The sequence below is a fragment of the Hyposmocoma kahamanoa genome, unplaced genomic scaffold (assembly GCF_003589595.1).
Source record: "Hyposmocoma kahamanoa isolate Upper Pololo Valley unplaced genomic scaffold, ASM358959v1 81, whole genome shotgun sequence".
NCBI classification, from domain to species: Eukaryota; Metazoa; Arthropoda; class Insecta; order Lepidoptera; family Cosmopterigidae; genus Hyposmocoma; species Hyposmocoma kahamanoa.
In genome coordinates, this window is record NW_020654080.1 from 7,962,908 (window position 1) to 7,968,907 (window position 6,000).

A 6,000-nucleotide genomic window follows, 5' to 3' on the forward strand; every position below is an offset into this window, starting at 1 on the left:
AAAATATGTGGTGAAGTGATACAAAGGCAAATCAGAGCTAAAATCATTTACAAGTTCGCTCGTTGCCATAAATTAATTTATAAGAATAACAGCTTCAATATATGCATAAAGATCTTCAATAGTCCAAATGAATTTAAATTACTGGACCGACCTACGCTTAAATCACAATTGACAAAATGGCTTATGACACATTGCTTCTATAGCGATAAAGAATATTTTGAATTTACAAATACTAATTTATATTAATTAGAAATGCAATCAATTTTGGACGAAAAAATATTTAAATCAATTAATATTTGGACACCTGCTTGCAGGTTGAATACATTGTACTTATTTTTATTTTAAATCTGTATAATTACTGTATTCTGGCAAATAAACGTTTTCTATTCTATTCCATTCCATTGAAACTAATTAGTCGGGCTTATGTGCGTTCACTCAAGTTTTCGTAGCTTTGTGAAAGAGTTTATCTAAGGAAGTATTGCCACCCTGCCTATTTTTGCCGGCAAGCATGAATGTCAGCATTACTGCGTTCCAGTTTTGGAGGGCAAGAGTGTGGTCGAATTGCAGGTACTTGTCACTGTCAACTTATGTCTCAGGGTGACGGGAGCAATGGCAGTACTCCTCAGATCTTTGCGATTTAAAGCTCTGAATAGAGTGTCGCGTACCACCGGTCACACACATGTGATCATAAAAAAAATTCGAAACAAACAATTTTTCAAGGAAATTATCAAAGATCTAAGGAACTCGTGACTAGTAGTGAAACATATACGAATATGGATCACGGAAAATGTTAAAAGAACTAGATTTTGTATTTCTCTAAACTATTGAGTTATTTGATGAAATTCCTGCTCTTATTTAGTGAAATGGTGAAAATGGTGGTTTAGAGGTTTCTCTTATTTGAATAAGGTTTACTTAATTGGACGTAGGCTTAGAGTTCCACCCCTATGTTGTGGATATTATAATTAGGTGTGTATACCACATGGTCGACCTCATCGTCACTTTCTATCAATTGAGATGGAGATCAAACGCGTAATAATTTTTTTATAAAAAAAAGGAAAGTTAAAATAAAAAAAAAATCTACTTTCCTGAACAATATTTGATCAAATTTCTGCTCTTTTTCGGTGAAATAACGAAAACTGGTTTAGGGAAAATTTCTAACTTTGTTTATTTGAGGTGGCCACTTCACAAGTTAGTAGTATTTATAAACACTTACCGAGCCGAAAAGTGACAGTTACTTCGTCATCTCCACATTCACGTCATCATACCGTGATAAAACCTACAGCTGATGTTCAAGAAAAGAACACAAAGCTGAAATCAATTTGTCTGAACTAGCTGAAATTAATTAATCGGAATTAAAAAAATATATACCACTTCCATTAGAGGCGTAATAAAGGCGGCATTTACGCCACCTGATACCGAAATGGTATTAATAGCATGGGTTAACCGCTTATTAAAAGAGACAGCTAACTATCGTCTACCAGTTAGTTCCCTTTTGGTCGGAGGTACTTGACAGGCTGCTGACCCGGATCCCTTTATTTAGGTCAACTAATACCACTATAAAATCTCCAACCCGAATTGGATCCCCACGTCAACTGCGAAGAATTTTGACCATTGTTTGGCATATTGTCATGCCATACAATATCGATACGTCCAATGAACACTAAGCCAACTTAATTTTTTGGTCGTTTTATTTTATTTTTGTGAAAAGCCATATTTATTGACTAATATTCTGCTCCACGAATTTCGTCATGGAAAATAAAGAAACAAAAAATTAAATTCGAAAAAAAAAACAATATGATGAATTTTGTAGAAAAAAAAAACAAAAACAGAACAGGTCCAAAAAATAAGTTGGCGTGATGATCATTGAAGGTATCGATATATGGACAATGACACGGAGAGATACAGAATGAATGGAAGCATTTGAGATGTGGTGCCGGAGAAGAATGGCGGAAATCAATTGGACGGAAAGAAAAACCAATGAGGAGGTGTTAAATATAATGAATGCAAAGAGAAGCTTATAAAAGACAATAGAGAACCAAAGGAGAAAGATGTTTGGGCATCTGATACGTCATGATAGTTTTCTTAGAACGTAGAATAGAATCCCTTCATAAAATCCTTTTGACCTTTGAAATAGAACCCCTTCTATGACCGAAGAGAAGAGAGCAGAAGAAGAGAAAGACAAGATTATTTACTTAGATCAGGTAAGGGAAAAAGTTTATACTGTGTCGTTTCGGGAACTCAAATGTTAAAGCGCTGAACAGAGATGATTGGCGATTACTTCACGACAAGACAAGAGAGAGATAGATAAACCTCATAGTAGTATATTCTCCTCCAAGGGATATGTTTCGCAGGCCATTGTACTTTTATGGTATCATGAAACATGCCTGTAATCCTGTCAAGAGATTGCTGGCATTTTGACGGCCTCCGTGGTCGAGTGGATTCCACACTGATTTTCACAGTGTCGCCATCTCTGAGATCCTGGGTTCGATCCCCGGCCGGGTCAGAGTAGAAAACTAGCTTTTCTATATTGTCTCGGGTCTGGATGTTTGTGGTACCGTCGTTGTTTCCGATTTCCAAATCACAAGCGCTTTAGCTACTTACTTTGGGATCAGAGCAACGTAGGTGAGGTTGATGTTCTCTAACGGATTTCTACGGGTTCCATTAACCACTCCAATGTTATACTTGATTATTTTAAAGTTACCGAAGTAACGCGTTTGAAATCTAATTTTTTGTCATTTCAAATACTTTCAAGTTCCAATACTCCCAAGGGCGTATAAAAGTGCAAAAACCATCCCTCTACATGGCATAACTCATTTATTTCCTTATTTCATAGTGTTATTATGTTCCTGTAGTTTTCCACCAAAAGCATATGTATAAGTAGATGTTAAATATATATTCCTTGGTTGTATCCGCTTTGCATCTTCTAATTTTGTACCCTAAGGTTTTTTCTTTATTTTACGGTAGCAAGTAACGGGACGAACAAGTCGTGCACTCTGTGGTAAGCGACTCGTCTGTCCATAACAGATGCAGTGCCACTCAGACCTTTAAATCACAAAGATCTGAGGAGCACTGCCATTGCGCCCGTCACCTTGAGATATAAGTTAACAAGTTTCATGTGCCTGTAATTTCATCACCTGTAACCTGATTGGCTGGAGGAAATTGCTACTGTTGTTACGTAATTTTTGGAAAGTGAAATGAGGAATGTTTATTTCGTTCATTTTTTTGCTTAGAAACCTAAAAACTTATGATAATTTCGCTAAAAATCAAAAGTAAAACGCTTAATATATTTATAAGCCTTTATATAAAAACTTTATACTGTAAAGTGGGCGTCCCGACATGAAAACCTAACTTTCTCAAGCGGATCGTATAAGTTGGTAAAAGCATTTTATAAATAGTCGCACTGTCGTTCGCCTAGTGGGACTCCTCGTAGTTCTAGGTACTTTATCGTTGATTCAGTTAAAAGTTTTACACATGCCAGTTAGCTTGTAGCCTATAGTGGGCAATTAATACAACGCTGTAATACAGCGGCATACTTGCAGACATGGCTTTAGTCTACTAGTTAAAAAAAATCATATACAATGACAGACATAAGTAGGTGTCTGCATTAGAAAACGGTAGCAAAATGTCACAAAATTTAAACAAAATTAAATAATAACATAATATATCCTTATAATTACATACATTAGTACCTACGTAATTCCTTCTTCATTTATTTCGTACAGTCGATGCCCCTAAAATACCTGTCCCCCTAACACAATCAAATTGGTTTTTATTTTTTTATTTATTTTCTTACTTTAATTTTATATTTTTTATAATACCAAGTTATGGGTCGAACAAATCCTGCGCCTGTTGGTAAGCGACACGCCTATCCATAACAGTTACAGTGCCACTCAGAGCTTTAAATCACAAAGATGTTAGGGGCACTACCACTGCGCCTGTCACCTTGAGATATAAGTTGACAAGTCCCATATACCTGTAATTTCTCCAGCACCCTTACCCGTCCAAACTGGAAAGCAGTAGTGCTCACATTACTGCTTGGCGACAAAAATAGGTAAGGTGGCACTTCCCTTCCCTGGACGAACTCTTTACAAGAAGCTCTACTGCTACCGAGCTCTACTGGTTCAGAGTTGATCAGTGTGAAGAAAGATGTAGAACAAACTGAAACTTTAACCTGTGAGCCGTAAATGTATTATGATATGACTAATAAGGAAGTCATATCAAAATGAATTACGGTGCATCATTATTTAATGACGTTTTACGAAACTTTTAAGTAAATTTGAACTTTAATTACATTCGGGTATTTGGGGCATCGACTGTACTTCGGTAAAAAGGCAGGTGAGAACCAATAGTGGTATCCATCTACCGCAACTCACTTTTATGTTTTCAGGTATAGAAATGCCACTAAACATCCTTGTCTCTTGATTCAATGTATTTTTATTAAGATAATTTTAGAAGACAAAAAGTAAGTGTAGTTCTAAAAGAAAAGTTGTGCCCCAATCTATACCTCTCGTAATCAAGTGTATACATAGGTTTTCTCATAATTAAGTTTCCATTTTCGAACATGATGACATAATGACAGTAACCTATCTATAAACGAAAACCTTGCTGTTATTATTATCGGTTTTCGATAGCTGTGGGAATAACAATTCCGTGTTTGCTTTGTCACCTACAAATGTTAGCTTTTGAATGGTGAAAACTGTAGGATTGTAGTCCATAACTTACTGTAATGATCGTTTAATAATAATAATTTAACGGCACGTAATGTAATGATCGTTTAATTTAAATTTAGATTCTATAATTTTAGTTTTGATGAACAATGATAAGTTATAAACCTCAGTTCACATAAGTAAATAGATTATTAAACTGAAATAAATAGCTCGCAGGTAAATAGCTCGTAAAACAGCTTTTTTTATTAAAATTTAAATGCCGGAACGAACAAGACCTGCGCCTGATGTTAAGATTCGCCTGATTAAGAGACGCCTGTCCGTAAGAGTTACAGTGCCACTCCGAGTTTTAAATCGCAAAGATCTGAGGGGCACTGCCACTGCGCCCATCACCCTGAGACATAAGTTGACCAGTCCCATGAAGGCACAGGTAATTTCACCAAAATCTGAATTGACCATATATAAAATGATTGTTATATAAAAAGAGATTGCAATATTCACATTTTATAAATGTTATTATAAAATGTGAATATTGCAAATGAGAATTATGTAAAATTAAGTAATGTAATAGGGGTTTAAATATGAAATTGCCGATTTATTTTACTGGCCACTTTAAATTAAAATTAAACCTGTATGGTGTCCGATTTCAGAGTGAAACGTTTCTCACACGAAAAGTAAAACATGCTTAACTTAAAAAACATGATATTTGATTGTTCGACTTTCAATTGTTTTTACATTCAGCTTTTAACGTGAAGACAGATACAGCGAAAATCTGAGTACCTAATTTTCGAATACGAATTTCCACATGGAGTTAACGTTGCAGAAACTGTCAATGCTGTATTTGGAGAGGATACGGCATACGCAAATACGGCAAATGCCGGCAATACGGCGAATTACGACTTGAAGAAAGAACCACGAGGAAGACCAGTCACAAATGTAAATAACGTTGAATTGAAGGTAATGATGGAAGCCGATCCGTATCAAACTACCACGAAACGTCATGGTTTAATGTTAGCATACCCACAATATGACATATGGCGTTTGAATAATGACGACGGAACTCGCAGCAAAACAGCTTCATCTTCATCTTCTTCTTTTATTGCTCTATGATAACGCAACACCTCACACTGCTTGAGAAACAGTTTTACTACTACAAGCCCTGCAGATATAAATTATCCATCATCCTACATATTCGTCGGACCTCGCCCCGACCGACTACCATTTTTTCCCGCAATTTGATTTTTTTTTGTATGGAAATAAAATTCCCAGGAAGCAGTACAAAAATCCCTTCACACAGCTGTGGAGTCCAGGTCTCCAGACTTCTATCGCAAAGGTT